Source organism: Danio aesculapii, chromosome 7, assembly GCF_903798145.1.
Source record: "Danio aesculapii chromosome 7, fDanAes4.1, whole genome shotgun sequence".
In the NCBI taxonomy this organism is placed as follows: domain Eukaryota; kingdom Metazoa; phylum Chordata; class Actinopteri; order Cypriniformes; family Danionidae; genus Danio; species Danio aesculapii.
This window is the reverse complement of record NC_079441.1, coordinates 52,953,958-52,976,527: the sequence shown is the minus strand read 5'-3', so window position 1 is coordinate 52,976,527 and position 22,570 is coordinate 52,953,958.

Below are 22,570 nucleotides of genomic sequence, written 5' to 3'. Positions count from 1 at the left end.
ATTCTCCTATAGTGCATGTCTTTGGACTGTGTGGGAAACCGGAGCACCAAGAGGAAACCTACACGAACACGGGGAGAACATGCAAACTCCACACAGAAATGCCAACTGACCCAGCTGAGACTCGAACCAGCGATCTTCTTGATTATTCATTTAAATATGTATTTTTGTTTTAATATGGCTGTTGCCATCATTTTATAAAATAGATAAAGTCTGACAGGCTTGTTTCTTAGCAAAGCAGAGTTCCTTGAACCCAGTTGATTGTAATTCTCTCTAAAGCACCCTTTATTAAACTGTTAAGCACAAGCATGTGTTTCGACAGGAGCTTAATGTTTCAAAAAGAATCTACTCAGCTGTTTTCAACAATTGTTTCTTTTATACAATGTAACATATCACTGAAAATGAATAAAAATAAGAGCAAAAAAGGCTAATTTGCACATATTGTTCTTTGATGAATCAATCAGGCTGTTGAGAGAGACACAAGAGCTCTCAATGAGACCACATTGATTTCCTTTTTGATTGAATCAATAAAGACTCTGAGGAATTGGACTGCTTCATTCTCAGTCCTGAAATTTCCTCCATAAACAGATTAGATTAAAATGCATTATCAAAAAGAGCTTCTTGACGTCTTACACAATCATATCTAAAGTACATGCAATCCAATCTCAGCGTCAGAATATCAGAATGGAGAGTGCAGCTTTGATCATGTCTAGTAGTACTCTACACTTTCTGTCTTCCTTCCGCCATACTCCTAATTTCCCCTCTCCTCCTTCCTTTGTGTCTTTCTTCGAAATCACGGCTGAGGTGTGTAAATGTATGTGTGTGTGTGTGCGTGTGTGTGTTGATGCACAGGTGCAGGCAGTGAGATAGCGTCCCACAGGCGTGAATGAGTTCCCTGGTCAGCTTTTAATCAGACTTCACAGCACGCGGCGGCCACCCTCTGTTTACCAACAACCTGGAGAAGGGAACCACACAGCTGCCTCTCTCTCTTTATCTCTCTATCTTCTCAAACCCTCATCCCCTTTTCCTTCTGCTCACTTCCCTTGTTCTATCCACATTTCCAATTAAACTAGATTTCCTCTTTTTCTGGCATCAATTTGCTTGCACTCGATGAAACTTATGGCATACAAAGTAAAGTACTACAGTAGCTCGGTGCAGAAAAATGCAGATAAAAGTTCCTTTGACTTCGACTTCTCACACATCCTGACAGATTGTGTTGGGAAATGCAAAATTTCAGATTTTTTTAGAAGCTGTCTGAAATATTTCTTAATCTAGTTGGCATGGGTGTGCTTTGTGAATGTTTTCTAATCATTTTGTTTCAAGTATTTTTTTCTTGAATTATATACACTCACCGGCCACATTATTAGGTACACCTTACTAGTAACGGGTTAGACCCCCTCTTGCCTTCAGAACTGCCTTAATCCTTCGTGGCATAGATTCAACAAGGTACTGGAAATATTCCTCAGAGATTTTGGTCCATATTGACATGATGACATCACGCAGTTGCTGCAGATTTGTCGGTTGCACATCCATGATGCAAATCTCCCATTCCACCACATCACACCACACAGGCGCTCTATTGGATTGATTTCTGGTGACTGTGGAGGCCATTTGAGTACACCATGGTGTGTTATCCTGCTGGAAGTAGCCATTAGAAAATTGGTACACTGGGGTCATAAAGAGGTGGACATGGTCAGCAGCAATAGGTAGGTTGTGGCGTTGGCACGATGCTCAGTTCATACTAATGAGCCCAGAGGTTGCCACAAAAATATCCCCCACACCATTTTACCACCACCACTAACATCACCTTTGATACAAGGCAGGATAGATCCATGCTTTCATGTTGTTGACAACAAAATTTGGCCCAACCATCCGAATTCACGCAGTTGAACAAGTGTACCTAATAAAGTGGCTGGTGAGTGTATATTTAGTATATCACTTTTTGCTGCATCCAAAACTGTTTACTTCCCTACTGGATGTTTTATGAAAAACAGTATGTGAGCCAAGAAATACATCAAAATTCATAGCATTCAAAAGCAGTAAGTCAAAAAGAGATCCTAATAGACATGTTACTGTCCCTTGAGGCCAAGGAACAAGGCTTACTGTATAGATGGAAGTAAACAGATATTTGGTAGGTCATATCATAATGAACACAGTATAATCAACATGGCGGACATACAGTTATACATCCAAATTTAAAGTGCTCCTATTTTACCTATTTTAAAAGATGTAAGATAAGTCTTTGGTGTCTCCAGAATGTGTCTGTAAAGTTTCAGCTCAGAATACCCATGGGATTATTTATTATACAATGCAGAATATGAATCCAATTTGAATATGGCCTTTAAATGCAAATGAACTGGTTGTCCCAACCCACAATTCCCTCATGGATGTCTGTTTCTCATGCAATACGTGAAATAAACTGCAGTCCGTGACAGACAGACTCCAGACAAATGTGGATAAAACAGAAATACAGTTCATAAGTCAAAACTACCAAGTAAGTTTATTTGATGTATTTGTGGTGGAGTCTATTCAAGCCTTTCTGAAATGATGAGTCACACACAAATGGCGTTACAAAGTTCACAGCACACACATATTTAACTTTCCACCTTTGTCTTTGTCTTTGTCTTTATTACAAGCATGCATGTTTTTAAAACATTAAACTTGTTAAACTCATTCTTGATGTGCAGCTGATCACGGAGAGTTGGAACAGATCCTTTAATCCCAGCTACTTTGCGAATCCTGTTCTGTGGACATGTTTTTATGTGTCACTATGGAAATGTTAACATGCCAATTGTCAATTAATTAATTGTCAATCAATTAATTAATTGGGTGGGGAAAACCGCACTTCTACACTGCAAAAAATGTTGGGTTTTATACAATTCCTTCATGCTGTCCCAACACAAATTAAGTTGTTTTTACAAATTTAAGTGGATTGATCACTCCATCAGTAAATATCACTCCAATATGACTGTGGACTCACTATACTTACAAACAGTCATATATACACATATATATATATATATATATATATATATATATATATATATATATATATATATATATATATATATATATATATATATATATATATATGTGTGTGTGTTTGCGTGTGTGTGTGTGTGTGTGTGTGTGTGTGTGTGTGTGTGTGTGTGTGTGTGTGTGTGTGTGTGTGTGTGTGTGTGTGTGTGTGTGTGTGCGTGTGCGTGTGTGTGTTCTGTTACAATGTTTCAATATCCTGCTGCATTTTTTCAGACGCAAACATGACGTGTACAGTAACTTCCTGCCAGAAAGTTTCAATAGATTTCTGAATAGCTAGTACACAAAGGGCAGACTTGAATCCTTGGTAGTTTGTACCTGCCAAGATTGATTCAGAAGAATGGGATCTCAAAGAAAGAAGGATGCAGTCAAGTCTAGTCATATAATATCATTCAGATCATCTTTTTAATATTTGTCTAAGCCCTCAGCCAACAAAAATATCTTCAAAAATTATTTGCTATCATTCCCATTAGCTTATGAAAACATTCTTTTTTTAAATGTTCTCTGAATGTCAAAACATCCACAGCCATAGTAAGCTTACTGTAAAAATGCACATTTCACTCACAGCACTTCAGAGCTCCCCTTATAACGGTGTGGTATCGCCAGGTATAATTCTGCCAAGCCAAACCTCATCCAAAATATTTCAATGCACAGACAAAGAGCCAAAATAGCAAAAGCATCTGCCTGCAGACTTGCATATGTATGCTGAGACATGCAGTCTCAAACACACGCACTCAATAGATCTAGTGACATCTCTGTGAGTAATAGGGTAGGGGTGGGGTTAGGTGTATGCAATAAAAGCTTTGCATGCAGTCTCAGCTTGCTGCATCCAGACCCTTTTCAAAAATAGAAACAGACTGATAGCTGTGAACCAAAAAAATCTTATTGAGTATAAACCAAACAAATGAAAAAATGATCAAAGATTCCTACTTAGTAAATTCACAATTGTTTGTAGCTTGTATAAAGTATTGTCCCACAAACAGATATTTGGGTTAAGATTCTTGAACGGTGACATGCAAGAAACATTGCCGAAGAAAAGTAGCTTTAGTGCTAGTTCCAACCAATAGCCACATAACACAAGCAATACCTAATTTCACATCACTTATTACAATCAGTTTCAACCAATAGCCCGATGGCACAAAGAATATAAGCTATTCATTCATTAATTCATTTGTTTGCTGATACTGATGCAGGCGTTCATACACCATACTCCCCACCACCACAAGGTTGGCCTTGTCCAGGGTGGTAGGCTTCGAGCTACGAATGGGGCTTCCACCAAAGAGATGCTATGTTTTGTTAAATAATACTTAGGTTAATAATACTCTTGTCAAATAAATGTAAATCAAAATAATATTTATCTCCCTGCTCTTTCTAGAAAAACTGTGCTCCCTGTCCTTTTCTTGCTGACAGAAGTGTTCCCTTTTGAATGGAACACAGTGTGCAACACTGCGCAAAGTATCATGGGGGACTGATGTGTCCGTCAGGTGAAATCCTTAATTCCAAAGTAGCCCTTCGAAGTAGCCAGTTTTGAGTACCTCAGTTTGGAACGACACTCCAATATGGCGGCCATAACTGTTTTCACTCTGAAGTCTTTATAAACTGCATTTTGTCTAAAAACTCTTAAAACAACATATTTGAATAAGCAATTTTAGTAGTTTGAGTTATTCTGACTTTATCCATCGCAGTGTGCTGTTGTGAAGTGCATTATGGGATACCTGGGTGTTGCAAGTCCACACAAGTCTCCATCTGATGTAGTTTTATGTTTGAAACATTTTCCTGGCTAAGCTGGTGGCCAAAATAAGCTGCAGTGCTGAGCAGACCGACTATGTGAAACTGTGCTTTTAGTGTTGCATCATGTAGCTTTCAGTCTGTTTTTTTGCTGATGCAAACCACACCACACACACTGGTGATAGAAACAGTTAGTTTTAAAGCAGGGTTTCCCAAATGGAGGTAAATTGTGATGAACCTACTCATGGGTTGTAGATTAATGAATAAGTAATAATAATTTGTTTTCTGTGGAAAAAAAATTACTGTAAATTACGATAACAGTTATGATATTCCTTTCTTTAACTGTAAAATCAAAGGCTGCAATTTAAACGAATTAATGACTGTTGCTACACGTAAATATTTTATCAACTGACAAAAAAATTTTGAATACCCCTGATTTACACCTGTCTAACTGCTTATTAACGCAAATTTCTAATCAGTCAATTACATGGCAGCAACTCAATGCATTTAGGCATGTAGACATGGTCAAGACGATCTGTTGCAGTTCAAACTGAGCATCAGAATGGTGAAGAAAGGGGATTTAAGTGACTTTGAATGATCACTGAACTCAAATGGCCTCCACAGTCACCAGAACTCAATCCAATAGAGCGCCTTTGGGATGTGGTGGAACGGGAGATTCACATCATGGCCAACAAATCTGCAGCAACTGAGTGATGCTATCATGTCAATATGGACCAAAATTGCTGAGGAACATTACCTTGGCACCTCTGAAGGCAAAATGGGGTCCAACCTGGTACTAGTAAGGTATACCTAATAAAATTGCAGGTGAGTGTATTTTATAGGGGTGTGACAAGATGCTTACTCCACGAGACATAAAATTGGGTTCATGAGAACGAGAGGAGATGATATTTTTACATTATCTTTAAGAAATGTTTAATAATAAAATATATAAATGGAAAATAGTCTTTTATTTAAAAAATTCACAAATGCAAAACTATTTAGATAGTTTTTTAAACTTTTTTAAAATCAACTTATAATTAATGTTCTTTTACTTCTATTTTAATGAGTTCTATGCAGCACTCCATCATGCTAACAACACAAACCATGAAACAACTTTTTACTTTGATGAGAAATCTTATTGCGGTTAAATTTCACTAGATCTATACCCCTATAGATCTATACCCCTTCACACCCCTATACCTAATGTATATCATCATAAAATGACATTACGCTGTAAAAACAAAATGCTTTTCTTATTAAGAGTTTTCAACCCAGGCTCATTCTGAAAATGTACCTTTATATACATTTCTGGAGAGGGTCAAATATGTCCCAGGAGCTATGTTTTTTTTTTTCGACTGACTAAATGAATTACTGGCTGACTAATCGACTGACCCATCCTCCTCCTACCCTAAACCCAACCAATAGTGTTTCAAAAACACTGAAGTTAGTTTTTCTTACAGATTACAAATTAATCTGCCAATGGGGGTAAGTAAATTAATCTTGTTTTGGGTTTGAAATAAGATCATTTGACAGCCCAATGGTAAATTATTTTACTTGTCTGATAGATTACTTTGCTTGTATTAAGGAAAAACCCACATAATTTTGGCTTGCTATTTTTTTGAAAACAATAGTTTTGCTTGTCTAGAAAATGCTTCTTGTTTTAAGATTTTTTTTTATATTTGGACAAGAAACAACACAAAAACTCATTTGAAAAAAAGCTATTTTGTGGTGCATTGCATTAGTTTAGTAAAAATGTGTTTTGGTAATACGAATAAATTAATAATAATTTAATAATAAGTGTCCAGTTGAAATTGCTGCAGTCCTAGTTTAGCTGATTAAAAAAAATCTTTAAAAAAAAAAGAAACAACATATCTTTTGCGTCTTTTGTCTAAAAAAGATTTTGTTGTTTCATTAAAATCCTATATAAAAACAGTTCAGTTGATTCATTGAAGATATCAGACTCAAAAGAATCATTTTCTTCACATTGCGCATCATTACCACACAATTTTACTTGTGTTATTGTCCTTGTTGTTAACCAATACAGATACGTCTTCATACACTTGGACGTTATTGTTATGAAGCGGACAGGAGACAGAGGTAAGGAAACGTTAGGGTGTTTATTGAATGACAACAAGGAGCACATGAAGGATAGCCAGGAGGATCAGGAATGATGTTGGGGTCTTCTCCTCCGTGGCTGGGTAACAGGAATACACGAGGATGGACAGCACACACCAGATACAGCTGACAGAGGATGACACAGACTTGGAAGGACTGGAAGACAGGACGATACGGGAGGACCAGGAAGACTAGGGAGGAATACAAAGAGAACAGGTAAGTAAATCGTTTGTTTAGCTGAGGATGACTACGCTGAGTGGTCGCTCAGTTGTCCGCTTTCGTCGAGACGAGCCCGGACAATGAGCGACTGGAGTGCTGTGCTTTTATCTGGTGCTCGTGAATGTGATGCAGCTGTGTGCTCATTAGAAGTCAGGTGATGGTGATCTTCGTGAGTGGGGGTCGTGAGAGCCTGACCAATCCATGACAGTACCCCCCTCCCCAGGGCCCGCTCCTGAGGGCCGACACCTCCGACGCCGTGGTGGTCTCCCTCTGCCTCTAGGCGCTGGGAACTCAGGGTGGCTCTCATGAAACTCCACCATGAGACTAGGATCGAGAATATCAGCTCTGGGAACCCATGTCCTTTCTTCGGGGCCGTACCCTTCCCAGTCCACCAGGTACTCCAACTGGCCACCACGACGTCGGGAACGCAAGATCTCCTTCACTGCGTAGACGGCTCCTTCTTCTAGGAGCAGTGGAGGAGGGGGTTCCTCTTCGTGGTCAGGCTCTGTGGAGGGAAGAACAGGATCGTGATAGGGTTTCAGGAGTGATACGTGGAATGTAGGGTGAATACGGTAGTGAGAGGGTAATTGTAGTTTGTAGGTGACGGGGTTAACCTGTTCCACGATGGTGAAGGGACCAACAAATCGGGGACTTAACTTGCGAGAGGGCAGTCGCATGCGTATGTCCCGGGTGGATAGCCACACCTTTTGTCCGGGTGTGTATCTGGGTTCTTCAGACCTTCTCCTATCGGCGGTTACCTTGCTTCGACGGACTGCCCTCTGCAGATGTTGATGAGCCTCGTCCCAGACTCTCTCGCTCTCCCGGAACCAGTGATCCACTGCGGGGACATCAGATGGTTCGCCATCCCAGGGAAAGAGCGGTGGTTGGAAGCCCAGGACGCACTGGAATGGCGTGAGTCCGGTGGAGGGTTGCCGCAGTGAATTTTGGGCATATTCTGCCCAGCCCAAATACTGGCTCCAGGAGTTCTGGTGACCACTGCAGAAGGTCCTCAGGAACCGTCCCACCTCCTGAATCTTCCTCTCTGTCTGCCCGTTGGTTTGGGGATGATATCCAGAAGAGAGGCTGACGGCCACACCTAGGAGCTTGAAGAAGGCTTTCCATAGACGTGAGATGAACTGTGGACCTCTGTCCGACACAATATCTTCTGGAATACCAAATGACCTGAAGACTTGATTAAAGATATTGTCGGCAGTTTCAAAGGCTGTGGGAAGACCTTTCAGAGGGATTAGTTTGACAAACTTTGAGAATCTATCTACTATGACTAGAATACAGGTATTACCTTCTGACGAAGGGAGGTCAGTGATAAAGTCCACTCCTAGGTGTGACCAGGGACGGTTCGGAATCGGCAAGGGATGGAGCTTTCCAGCGGGTAGATGACGTGGGCTCTTGGATTGGGCACAGTCCTTACAGCCCTGAACATATTGCCTCACATCCCTTGCCATGTTTGGCCACCAGAATCGTTGGGATACTAGCGAGAGAGTATTGTTGATCCCTGGATGTCCAGTGCCTAGCGAGGTATGTAAGGAGTGGATCAGATCTACCCGGTGTTCAGGTGGTATGAACTGCCGATGAGGAGGGCATCCCGGCGGAGCAGGAGCTTCCGGAGTGGCAACGACTGGAGGAGCGTTCCAGGTGATCGGACAAATGGAGATGTGTTCGGGAAGAATCTTCGTTGGGAGTTCTTCATGATCGTGATGCTCGTGTAAACGAGAGAGAGCGTCTGCTCTTAGATTCTTGGGTCCTGGACGATAGGAAATGGAGAAATCAAAACGTGAGAAGAAAAGTGACCATCTGGCTTGACGTGGACATAGTCTCTTGGCCTCTTTGATGTACTGGAGGTTTTTGTGATCTGTGATCACCTGGAACGGATGTTTGGCTCCCTCCAACCAGTGACGCCACTCCTCCAAGGCTAGCTTGATTGCTAGAAGCTCCCTGTCTCCTATGCTGTAATTCTGCTCCGCCGGGCTCAACTTCCGAGAGAAATAGGCACAGGGATGCAGTCGGGGCGGTGTATCATGATGTTGAGATAATACTGCCCCGACGCCGGTGGTGGATGCGTCCACTTCCACCACGAAAGGAAGATTTGGGTCAGGATGAGTCAGGAGTGGGGCCCTTGTGAACTCCTTCTTAAGAAGGCGGAAGGCTGCGGCTGCTTCTTTGGTCCACTCCAGTCCTTTGGGTTTACCCTTGAGGAGATTAGTGAGAGGTGATGTAATCCTGCTGTAGTCCTTGATAAATCGTCTATAAAAGTTAGCAAACCCAAGAAACCTCTGGAGCTCCTTAATGGAAGTGGGTTCTGACCAGGATAGAACAGCCTCAATTTTCTTCCCATCCATACGTATACCGGTTTGGTCAATGATGTATCCCAGGAAATGAATCGACTTCTGGTGGAATGAGCATTTCTCCGCTTTGAGGTAGAGGTGATGTTCTCTCAATGTGTGTAGGACCTCCGCAACGTGTTGGCGATGTTCGGCCTCACTCCGGGAGTAAATGAGGATGTCATCTATGTACACTATTACACAGTGGTGAAGAAACTCCCGGAGGACTTCATGAATGAAGTTTTGGAATACGGAGGGGGCGTTGACCAGACCGTAAGGCATGACCTCATATTCATAGTGGCCAGTAGGGGTCACGAATGCTGTCTTCCATTGGTCCCCCTCACGTATTCTTATCAGATTATACGCGCTGCGGAGGTCCAATTTAGTGAAGACTTTAGCTTCTCGGAGCTGTTCCAAAGCGGCTGGTACCAGAGGAAGGGGATATCGGTATTTTACTGTACCGTTATTTAGGACCCTGTAGTCGATGCATGGACGCAGCCCTCCGTCCTTCTTGGCCACAAAGAAGAAGCTTGAGGCGGCTGGTGATTTTGAGTGACGTATGTACCCCTGACTCAGAGCCTCCCTTATGTAATCTTCCATTGCCTGATTCTCTGGAAGCGAGAGCGGGTAGATCCTACCTCTTGGCAACTGGGCATCTGGAACTAGGTCGATCGCGCAGTCCCATGGCCGATGCGGCGGTAGCTGGGAAGCTCTCTTGGGGCAGAAGACATCATGAAAGGAGCTGTACTCCTTAGGAATGTGGATAGACTGCTTCTCAGGAGGGCTCTCGACCGATGTTGCAAACAAAGAAATGGGGTTCCGACCTTGAAGAGGGAGATTTGGAAAACAGGCAGGTGTACATCCAGATCCCCATTTCTTTATCTCTCCTGTGCCCCAAGAGATGATGGGATCGTGCTTCACCAGCCACGGGCGCCCTAGAATGATGTCCATATTTGCACCCTCCAGAACCAGAAATTGAATCCTCTCTTGATGTAACACCCCCACTTGAAGAAGGATGTCTTCGCATTGTCGATGGATACGGGTCGAAGATCGAGTGCACTGGGTTATCGGTTGTATCTGGTATATATGCGAGGACGCCTCAGTACGGAGGTGGAGTTGACGACAGAGGGATTGGGAGATGAAGTTCCCTGCTGACCCGGAGTCGATGAGGGCTGTGACAAGGAGAGGAATAGAGGCAGTAGTTATTTGTACGGTGGTAGTAAGTGGTTTACATTGTTCAATATTCGTACTGAATACACTCACTGAAGTCCGAATGGGACGAAGGGGACACTCCATACGGGTGTGTCCACTGACACCGCAGTATAGACACAGACCCCGGGTCAGCCTCCTCTGTCGTTCCGCTGATGTCAGTCTTCCAGACTCTATTATCATGGGTTCTGGTTCTGGAGAGGCTGTTGACTCAGGCGATTGGAGGAGTGCAGACGAGGGGGTGATGGTGTCCTGTTGATAGGAACGAAGACGATCGGAACATCGGAGAGAATGTTGGATGAATCTCTCCAGACCCATTGTATATCTAATGTGGCCAGTTGGATTCGGAGAGTGGGTTCCAAGCCGAGCCGGTACGTGGTCAACAACGATCTCTCATTCCATCCACTTGCAGCTGCTAGAGTGCGAAACCGGAGAGCATATTCCTGTGTAGATAGAGTACCTTGCTTTAGATGATACAGCTGCTCTCCAGCGGCTACTTCCCCATCAGAACGTCCAAACACCTCTTTGAAATACTCCGTGAAGGTAGTGATGGAATTCATGACCGGCCCGGCTTGGTTCCAGATCGTCTCAGCCCATTTAAGTGCAGGTCCAGAGAGTAGAGATACGATGTAGGCGATCTTTGACTTATCTGTGGGATATAGAGAAGGTTGCATTTCGAATATGAGGGAACATTGTAACAGAAAACCATTGCACTCCCCCGCTCCGCCTGAGTAGGGCGCTGGTCGGGCCATGGGACTGGAAGGAAGGGCCGAAGAAGAAACTGTGGAGGCGGAAGTGCTCGGTGCTGGTGGTGCGTTGGAAAGTGGAGCTGGTGGCTGTAGAATCCGCTTCAACTGGTCCACCAGCTCTTGAAAGTGATCGGGGGTGCTCATGTTGTCGTCGTTATGGGTCCGGGCTTCTGTTATGAAGCGGACAGGAGACAGAGGTAAGGAAACGTTAGGGTGTTTATTGAATGACAACAAGGAGCACATGAAGGATAGCCAGGAGGATCAGGAATGATGTTGGGGTCTTCTCCTCCGTGGCTGGGTAACAGGAATACACGAGGATGGACAGCACACACCAGATACAGCTGACAGAGGATGACACAGACTTGGAAGGACTGGAAGACAGGACGATACGGGAGGACCAGGAAGACTAGGGAGGAATACAAAGAGAACAGGTAAGTAAATCGTTTGTTTAGCTGAGGATGACTACGCTGAGTGGTCGCTCAGTTGTCCGCTTTCGTCGAGACGAGCCCGGACAATGAGCGACTGGAGTGCTGTGCTTTTATCTGGTGCTCGTGAATGTGATGCAGCTGTGTGCTCATTAGAAGTCAGGTGATGGTGATCTTCGTGAGTGGGGGTCGTGAGAGCCTGACCAATCCATGACAGTTATAAACTCCTTGCAGCCTAATTTAACTGCCCACATTACATTATATAAGCCATCACAACATGTCTCTCAAACACCATTTCAGAATTGAGCCTAATTCGCCATCTGCACTGCTGCTTTGAATGCCTTGCTCCTTTTCATTTGCCAAATGAATGAAAAATGCCTGCTGGTAAGATAACTTAAATGATGAGTAAATTATTTCTGGCCAGATGTGTGGTTTTCGGCCAGGAGCTACTAGCTACATCAACGGATGGCAGAACTTAAAACAGCAGCAGCAACAACAACAACAAAATCCTATATCTGTGTCTCTGTCATAAATATCCTTGAGAGCTAAACTATTTGAAGCTAATGTTTATTGTTACTGGCAATCTGGATAGCATAACATCTCAGTTCAGAAAGACGAGTAAGAGCAATAACTTAACAGCCATCAGTATCACCCGCCACACTTACTGATGTATAAACTGGCAGCTGCTTGCATGAAGTTTCATTCTATTTCAAATGTACGTAGTTGACAGAAAATGTCAATGAGTAGTGAGTAATAGAGTGTTAAGTAGTGAGGAATGGTGAGTAAATTGAAGTTATATTTTTTTGTGGTTATATTATGCTATTTTGTTGTGCAAAATCAATGAGTAAGCATGATATATTGGTTTTACTACAACATAGGCACATTATGAAAATGTAGCCCTATATACATTTCTGAAGATCCCGAGTTACTGTATGCATCCAGAAGTACTTATGGCTGTATTTCATCTATAAAACGAATGCTACAACGTGGTATTACACTGTTTCTGTTCATGCTTACCAGCTCACTGCTTACTTCCGTATGGATGGCTTTCCAACTGTTACCAGTTTGTCCAGTAGCTTGCCATGTACGTCGGTGGACTTTAGACAAAGAGAGGAGTTGACCACGATGACAGGGTTTGAGTCTGGTAAAGAACAGTTCCAGAAAGCAAGTAAGACTCAAACAGAATCCGAAAAATAAACAAGTAGAAAACAGGGTGAGAATGTGGTAAAACCTGAAAACTTGGTAAAAAAAAAAAAATCAGGCGAGGGCTTTTCTTTTTCTGGATTGCTTTTTAAAATTGTCAGTTCGATTTAGGAAAGTGGGTGGGCGGGACATACTTCCTGGGACATATTTGGAGCTTTCCAGAAATTTATATTGGGGTACGTTTTCAGAATAAGCCTAGGTTGTCTACTATAGTAGCTATATTTTAAACATCTGCACACAAGACTATGTGTGATTGTTTAATTCTTTTTTATATAAGGACTGCTGATGTGCTTTGATTTCTATATGTGCCTACAGTATATGTGTGTGTGTGTGTATCTGGAGTGCTGGTCTCCTCCGCTGCTTCTGGTGCTCCTGATTAAATCAGCAATTCAGATAAAGACTTGGTCTGTTTTCGAAGCAGACACAACGAGTAAATTAAAAGCAGAGCCTGACAGAAGACCATATGGCCCAAGTCTCAGAGAGAGGAAGGAAAGGCAAGATTAATTGATAATAGCTGCCTCTTTCAGCACCTCCAGCAGAGGTCTGGAGATGCTGTTGGAATTTCAGCAGCTTGTCCGTAATCAAACTGCCAGGAGACATCAGCCACAAAACATGTTTTATATCAGGAAGATAAAGCATACCTCAGCCTTTAAAGCATCATTTGTTAATTCTGTTTAAGCTCTGGCTTTGATGTTCATACGTGTGCCAACCCAGTGGGCACCAAGATGCCAAAATGACATCAAAAACGTCAAACAAATAAGCCAAAAATGCTAATCTATTTGATGTCAAAACCTTGAGGCCCATTAGACATCAACACACTGATGCCCTTTTGACCACCAAAATAACGACACAAAAAGTATTAAGAAAATATTAATATTAAGAAAAGTTACATTCATCTGAAAGCTTCAGTTACAATTTACACTTTTTTTCTGGGATGTTGTAAGCCTACAATGCATGATGTCAAAACAACATCAAATTTATATCTAAAAATCACATCAAAAAATGTATTACAAGACAGTCCTGTATTGACTTTTGATATGTTTTTTGACGTCAATGTTAGATGTCAATTTGATGCCGTTTCAACCAAGGTTTTTACAGTTTAGCATTCATACATTTAACCCAGGCTTGTTCTGAAAACGTACCACTATATATATTTCTGGAGATCACGAAATACGTCCCAGGAGCTACGTTTTTTTTTTTTTTTTTTTTTACAGTTTTTGTGTTCGCAAAGCCACCAGAGGCCGCTGTGTACGCTTTTTGACATTTCTTGTGTTGTGTTGGCACTTTTTGACGCCTGCTCTTTTCATGTAAATCCACCAGAGGCCGCTGTCAACTGATTGACTGACTGACTGACTGACAGACTCACCCTCCTCCTTCCCTAAACCCAGCTAATAGTGTATTTAAAAGCACCGACTGACCAACCCACCCAATTCCTTAAACCCAACCGACAGTTTAAAAAGCAATCCAGAAAAAGAAAAGCCCTCACCTGATTTTTACTATGTTGTTTACTTGTTTATTTTATTTTTTGGCTTCTTTTTGTGTCTTACCTGCTTTCTGGAACCGTTCTTTGCTGGACTCAAACCCCATCATTGTGATCAACTTCTCTCTTTGTCTCAAGTCCACCGATGTACATGGCAAGCTACTGGACAAACTGGTGACACCTGGAAAGCCGTCTATATAAAGATAAGTGGTCAGCTGGTAAGCGTGAACAGGAATGTCGTCATATCGCCCCATAGCATTTGCTTTAAAGAGAAAATGAAGCCGTGCTTACTTCTGGCTACATAATTCGTGATCTCGAGAAATGTATATAGGGCTACGTTTGCAGAATGAGCATGTGTTGCATTCATTCATTCATTTTCCTTCGGATTAGTTTCTATTTCAGAGGTCACCACAGTGGAATGCCCTGCCAACTATTCCAGCATATGTTTTACGCAGTGAATGCCCTTCCAGCAGCAACCCAGTACTGGGAAACACCCAACACACACACTCAATCACACACACTACGGCCAATTTAATTTATTTAATTCACCTATACTACATGTCTTTGGATTGTGGGAGAAACCGGAGCACCCAGAGGAAACCCATGCCAACATGGGGAAAACATACAAACTCCACACAGAAATGCCAACTGGCCCAGCCGGGACTCAAACTAGCGACCTTCTTGCTGTGAGGTGACAATGCTTACCACTGAGCCCCTGTGTCTCTACCTGTCAAACAAAATACATCAATATTGTTTTTTTCATGGATGTGTAAATGTGGATCATTTTAAAAAACATTTTAAAACGCAATAGAAAAACTTTTCCGTTTATGACTACACCATTGTCTTGTATTTATAGTCTAAAGATGTTTCATGCCTTTGATCACTTACATGCACAATAGTGGACCAATTATGGCTTCCTTTATTCATAAAAACATTTTTTTTTTGTACAAATTTTAATCACTTTTCTGATTTCTTTAACAGAACGATCTATGAAGGTGGACTGAATATACTGTAATTTCCAATTTTTCAGTCTAATCTAACACTGTCAAATAGATTCACACAATTTGCATATAATTGTGAGAGGAGGCAACAGAAAACTACACCCTGAAACCAAACTAATCAATTTCAGTGAAACTAATCAAAGTGTAAATCTGGCTAGCATGCTATAACAACATGCTTCATTCAGTGGCTGTTTGAACACATTCAACCACATGAGTTTTTATTCTACAAAAGCAGTACATTCTAATGCATTTCAATGCCTTTCTCTCCCTCACTTGACGTTTCTAAATGTTTAAATGGCTTGGACATCAATGCTGTTTAAGGTCATCATGACCATATTTGATTTTATTTGATTACTTTAGGGGCTGCATGGTGGTGCAGTGGGTAACATGATCGCCTCACAGCAAGAAGGTTGCTGGTTCAATCCCCGGCTGGATCAGTTGGCATTTTTGTGTGGAGTTTTGTGTGCATGTTCTCCCCGTGTTTGTGTGGGTTTTCTCAGGGTGCTCCACAGTCCGAAGACATGCGCTATAGGTATGTTGAATAAATTAAATTGACCGTAGTGTATGTGTTAAAAAGAGTGTGTATGAATGTCTCCCAGTGTTGGGTTGCGGCTGCGTAACCCGCTGCATAAAACATATGCTGGATAAGTTGGTGGTTTATTTCACTGTGGCGACCCCTGATTAATAGAGGGACTAAGCTGAAAATAAAAGAAATGAATGAATGATTACTTTATAAAAACAGGTTACCGTGATTCAGCTTAATTGTTTTAATTTGGTGTTGTCACGGTCACCAGTGATCCAGCCTGTGCAGATCGCTGAAGAACAACAAATCTGCCACCTTAAAGAACTACATATCCAGTCATGCACCACTCACACACACCTGTTCCTCATTCGGTTGATTACACACACACATGGCTGAGAGCTGCTTATGAACTGATTATTCAATTCACCTTTATTTGTATAGCACTTTTACAATGTAGATTGTGTCAAAGCTTCACAAAGAAGATTATAGTAAATTGAAGCAGTGTCAGTCCAGTTTTCAGTGTTTAAGTTCAGTTCGGTTTAGCTCAGTTCAGTGTGGTTTAATAATCACTACTGAGAGTCCAAACACTGAAGGGCAAATCCATTGATGCGAAGCTCTACAGACCCCGAACTATGCAAGCCAGTGGCGACAGCGGCAAGGAAAAAACTTCACCAATTGGCGAAAGTGAAGAATTAAAAAAAAGTCAAGAGAAACAAGGCTCAGTTGGACACGACCATTTCTCCTATGGCCAAACGTCTTGTGTAGAGCTGTAGTCTAGGCGCCGAAGGTTGGAGAATGCTGGACCTCAGTGAAGAATTGTCTGTCCCTGGAGCGTCACAGAAATCAGTCTCATGCTCTCCACTCCTCCATGACCACCACAGCAGCTGCTCAGGATGCGGCCTAGTCCAGGATTATGGAAACCTTGGGATCATCTCGTCGCTGGTCTTGGATCAAATAAGTGGCACTGCATAGTCTCTGGGGGCCTCGTGATGAGTATCCCCAGGTGGAAATAGAGAATAAACAGAATAATTTGCATAGCTGTTGTTCATAGTGTATATAAACAAGATATAAAAAACCTGCGTGGAGCGCATTCATGTATCATACAGCTAAGTGATGAACTGAGTGTATGCTTTGCTAAAAAGATAGATCTTTAATCTAGTTTTGAACTGTGAGAGTGTGTCTGAACCTCTGACATTATCAGGAATGCTATTCCAGAGTTTAGAAGCCATATATGAGAAGGCTTGACAACCTTTACTCGACTTTGCTATTCTAGGTACTGCCAGAATGCCTGAGTTTTGAGATCTTAAATAGCGGGTTGGATTGTAGCGAGACAGAAGGTTGGTTAGATAAACAGGCGCTAGATTATTTAAAGCTTTATAGGTAAGAAGCAATATTTTAAAATCAATACTAAATTTAACAGGCAGCCAGTGTAAGGAGGATAAAATTGGGGTGATATGATCATATTTTCTAGACCTGGTAAGAACTCTGGCAGCTGCTTTTTGTACTAGCTGAAGTTTGTTAATAGAAGATGCTGGGCAGCCAGCAAAAAGAGCATTACAGTAATTCACCCTAGAAGTCATAAAAGCATGGACTAGCTTTTCTGCATCTGAGATGGAGAGCATACTTCATAACTCAGCGATATTTCTCAGATAAAAGAAGGCAGTTTTTGTGACATGGGATGTATGATTTTCAAAAGTTAAATTGCTGTCTATTATGCTGCATGATCACGCTGCATGATTTTAGCCCCAAATTTTCACTTGCTGACAGGTTTTGTGAAATGCCCAAAATCATAGGGAAATCGGTGCTGGATCATGCGAGTGACAATCAAGCAGTGTGAGTTATCAAAGATGTCATCAGAAAGAATTGCCTTGTCACTGACACCTGTAAAATATTTAGCATGCTAAATATCTGGACCTTGTCGCCTGAACCAAAATCCTGTTGTGTGAATTGAGTTCTGACTGAAAACACATCAGTGGTGGCCTACAGTCAACGAGAGTGCAAGATACAGGGCAGTGGGAAGTTATAGACCACAATTTCAGGAACATGGATTTGGTTCTGGAAAAGGCTCCTACTTTTTTGGACCCAAGAAATAGGAAGTTTGGAAACTTTGGCAGGAGCACCAATGTCTTTTTGATGTTTCATCTGAGCTGTAGCCTACCCTCTAAAAAATATCTGTAAATTATTAGTTTCCATTTTTTTTGATCCACAAGTGTTTTCCATTTCTGAATCTGGTTGTGAATTGCATTATGGGACCTTGATCTCTGCTCTGTCAACTTTTGAAGTTGAAAGTTCAACTCTAGTTTTACAACAACTACAGTTTAAAAGTGACTTTTATTGACATTTTAGAAGTTTGAAATAATATAATGTACACAGTAAAAATGGTTTGTTCAGTCAACTTAATTAAGTCATTTTGTTGCATTGACTCAGTTAAGTTGTGTTGACCTTAGTTTTCTCAACTTAAAATGTTTAGTTGACAGAGTTAAGTAATTGATCCAAATACTTATTTCAACTGGACTTGCAAAGTTTAGTTTTGATATGTAAACTTACATTATCAAGTTAGCAGAACTTGCCAAGTTTATTTTAAATACATTAACTTACATTTTCAAGTTCACTAAACTTAATCTCGCAGATTTTCTCAATTAGAAACAGAACAGACAATAAAGTATTTACTCACAATTTAGCACTTACGCACAAAGTACTTACAATATAATTGTCTTTACAAAGTAAAAGTAATCTTAAGAGGAAAAAACAACAACTGTAAAACTCTAAAATACACAACTAACATGGGCTCTTGAAAAAAATGACACCAAAACTTATAACTTGTAAAATCTTATCTTAACATTTCTGATTCCCAGGAGTTCTGTTCAGCTCTTTAGAATCTGTGTGCTGTATGAAAAGTGCCAAACAATAAAAAAATAAAAATAAATAAAAAACTGGTCACACTTTATTTTGATGGTCCGTTTGTTGAGTTTAAGTTACATTGCATCTACATGCCAACAAATTCTCAACAGATTATAAGTAGACTGTTAGGTGGGGGTTAGGGTTCAGGTTAAGTTTAGTTAAGGTTAGTGTAAGTTGACATGTACTTGCAAAGTTTCTTATTGTCAGTTAAATGTCTGTTGAAGGAGTATATCAATAGATATTAAGCAGTCTACTAATACTCAAATGGACTATCAAATAAAGTATTACCAAAACACTTTCCATTTCTTTGTTTAAATTACAAAATCTAAAACATTTAAGTTGAAAGACATAAACACAACATGTAAACCAAATCTTATGTACCTACAAATCATTACTTGCGAGAATGCACTGATTTATATTTTAGTGTCTATGACAATTCGTTGATTGGTTGTAGTGAAACTTGCAGCTCCTCTTAATTTATCAACACCAAATGTCCCACACTGCATGAATTATTTTGTATGAAGAAAAGAAAAAATAAAGCCAAAACATATTTAATAAACAGTTTATACAATCAATTTCAGAGTAATCACGAAATCTTTGAAATATACAAATTTACTGAAATCTTTCAAAACTATTTGTATACTGTTGCTAAAATATTTGTTTACTGTATGCATATGACAGGATATATTTGCCTTACCTGCAGTAAGTCAGTCTTCCTCTGGGAATGTGCAGCATCTTTTGGAATGAGATAATGGCATTTGTGTACATTTTTGTAAATCTTTTTCTCATATATTCGTCTAGTGTAAACATATACGAAAAAACAGATGTTAAATAAAATCTCATCTGTTGTAAGTCAATCTGGCCTCTGGGAATGTGCTGCAACCTTTAGAATGAGAAAATCACATCTGGGTAAATTATTTTAAATATCTGATCTTAAATATTTGACTATTGTACATTTATCAATGGAAATACTGGTAACATCTCACCTTTAATAAGTCAGTCTGCTCTCTGGGAACAAAATTTAGAATGAGAAAAGTAAATTTAAATAAATTGCTGTTAAGATTTTTCCAAAATATTTTCTACTGTATATAAATGGGACATCCATTCAAATCTATATTAAAAATAGCTGTAGTAGATTAGTCAGGAAACTAGAAAATAACTATTTTCTATAATTTTCTATACACATATTGAGATACAAATTCAAACCTGAAATAAACTCCACTTGTATTAGCAAAGGTCTAATGTGCTCTAGAAACATTTATTCTGGGAACGGTACATTGACAATCAGTCTATATATTCTATATATATATATATATATATATATATATATATATATATATATATATATATATATATATATATATATATATGTTAGTGCTGTCAAAATTAGCGTGTTAACGCATGCGATTAATTTGAAATATTTAACGCATTAAAAAAATTAACGCAATTAACGCAGTTGCAGTTTGTTTGTGGCTGACGTGTGTTTAACGTGCAAAGAAATATGGATGAGACCAAGGAAGGACTTTTAGAAGTCCTTTAATGGAATTTGATACCGAATGTCAAATGGAAAGAAAAAACTTCGTGACTTGGGTAACCAACTCCTTTAAGGTAATCAAAAACCCCGTTTACATGGTAGACCCTTAATCAGCTTATTATCTTAATCATATTACAGTCAGAGTATTGGTGTTCATGTAAATGTACTCAATGAAGGTTCCAGATGATGTTGTGCGCTGTCAAAGACAGCGCATTCTTCTGCCTTTAGTTGAGTCCATGTGCCTTCAAATGTTTCATTAAGTTTGACGTGTTTCCTCCCTTACATGCAACTTTTGTAAAGCATCTGCTTCACGTTGCTGTGTCAGATTCCTTGCTCGTACAATATAGCCACAAATTTGATGAACGCGATGGTACGTGTTGATGAATCTGAAGGGAGTCACTCGGGTGCGCTGTACTGCGTGCGTTGTGTGTGTTTCATACCAACAAGAACAGACGGACGGTGTCCGTATCTCTCGAAGTTGTTTAGAATTTAATGTTTCAAGATGGTGTGACCAAAGTCCCTGTAAGAATTCTATAGTCTTTGGTGTGACACAACGCGTACCTGTGCGTGCCTTTGACGCTTTGATGCTTCTTATGTCCTTGTCGCAGCACCAGTGGCACCGAAATTCATATGCTGATTCGGTGATTCTGCTTGAACTCACTCTCCGGTCACATCATTCAAAAGAAAAGTGCCACAGTCCCGATAATGTCAACAGACTGGACTGTCTTAGCAACTGGCTAAATGTAAAGGAGGACTAAGCAAAACATTTTCTACTTTATAATTAATGTTCTCAACTCACAGCAATACAGCTTTTCAATGAGCACAGTTGTTTGTATTCAACACTTTGTTATTATAATTTTCCAATTTCCATATTTGCAATGCCTGTATTTTGGAATTTTTAGCAGTCCACTTAGAATCCAAGATGGAAATCATTTTTGTTTTTTATTGGCATTGATTGTTTTGAAATTCAAATGGCACTTACATGCCTGTGTTTTTATTTCTGTAATAAATATGGCTTTCAAGCCAACCATGTCAATTATAAGACAAATATGAAGAAGTGTTACTTACCAAATGTGATGATTGAACAGTTTAAAAATCTGGTGAAAAATATGCCATGTGTCTGACTTCCTCTGGTGTTTAACTGGTAGTTGTGCATCTGACTTAATGGTGCAATTCCACCACCTTCTTGTAAAGTATGGGGTGCAACTTAAAGGACGTTGGTTCTGCATATGTTTTTGAGTTGAGTTGACAAACACTCAAAAAAACTTACAAAATCATGTTAAAAAAAACTAAAATGCAGAATCTTTTTTACAGTGTATAAGAGATAATATATAGAGAATTAAGTCTTTAAAATAACAGAAGATGTTCTGGCAGGTTATTACTAGGTTTTTATAATGTAATATACACATCAACCCAGACAATATATCACTTTAAACTATTAAACATGTTTTAATAAAACATGTCAATAAATGTCACTTTTTCAAATGTCAAATACACCATGAATCAGAAAATATGAAAAACTGCTAATTGACAGATATTTTTTTACAGTGTACCACAATGGAGTACCATGTCCAATCTTGCGGGAGAACTCTTGCATTATATTCTAATCAGTTCTCACATGCGTTTGTTTATGAAACTTAACTTGTTTTAAAGTCATTTTTACTTTATGGTAACACTTTATTCTGATGGTCCATTTGAGTATTATATCTTAATATCTGTTGATACAGACATTCAACAGACATTTAACTGACTATAAGAAACTTTGCAAGTACATGTCAACTTACACTAACCCTAACCCCAACCCTAATCCAAACCTAACAGCCTACTTATAATCTAATGAGAGCTAGTTGCCATGTAGATGCAATGTAACTTAAATTCTACAAACAGACCATCAAAATAAAGTGTGACCTGGTATATTGTTAATATGCATAGAAGTATTGGTAAAAGTGCTTGGAGCTCAGAATAAAAAAATGTAATTTACACAAACAATGTAGACAACATATCATCTCAAGCAACTAAAAATGCCAATAATTTTTTTTTTTCTTTGTGAAACTTCTCAACATCAGAAGGTGTCAGAGCAGAGATCAAGACCCCCTAAATCAATGCATGAA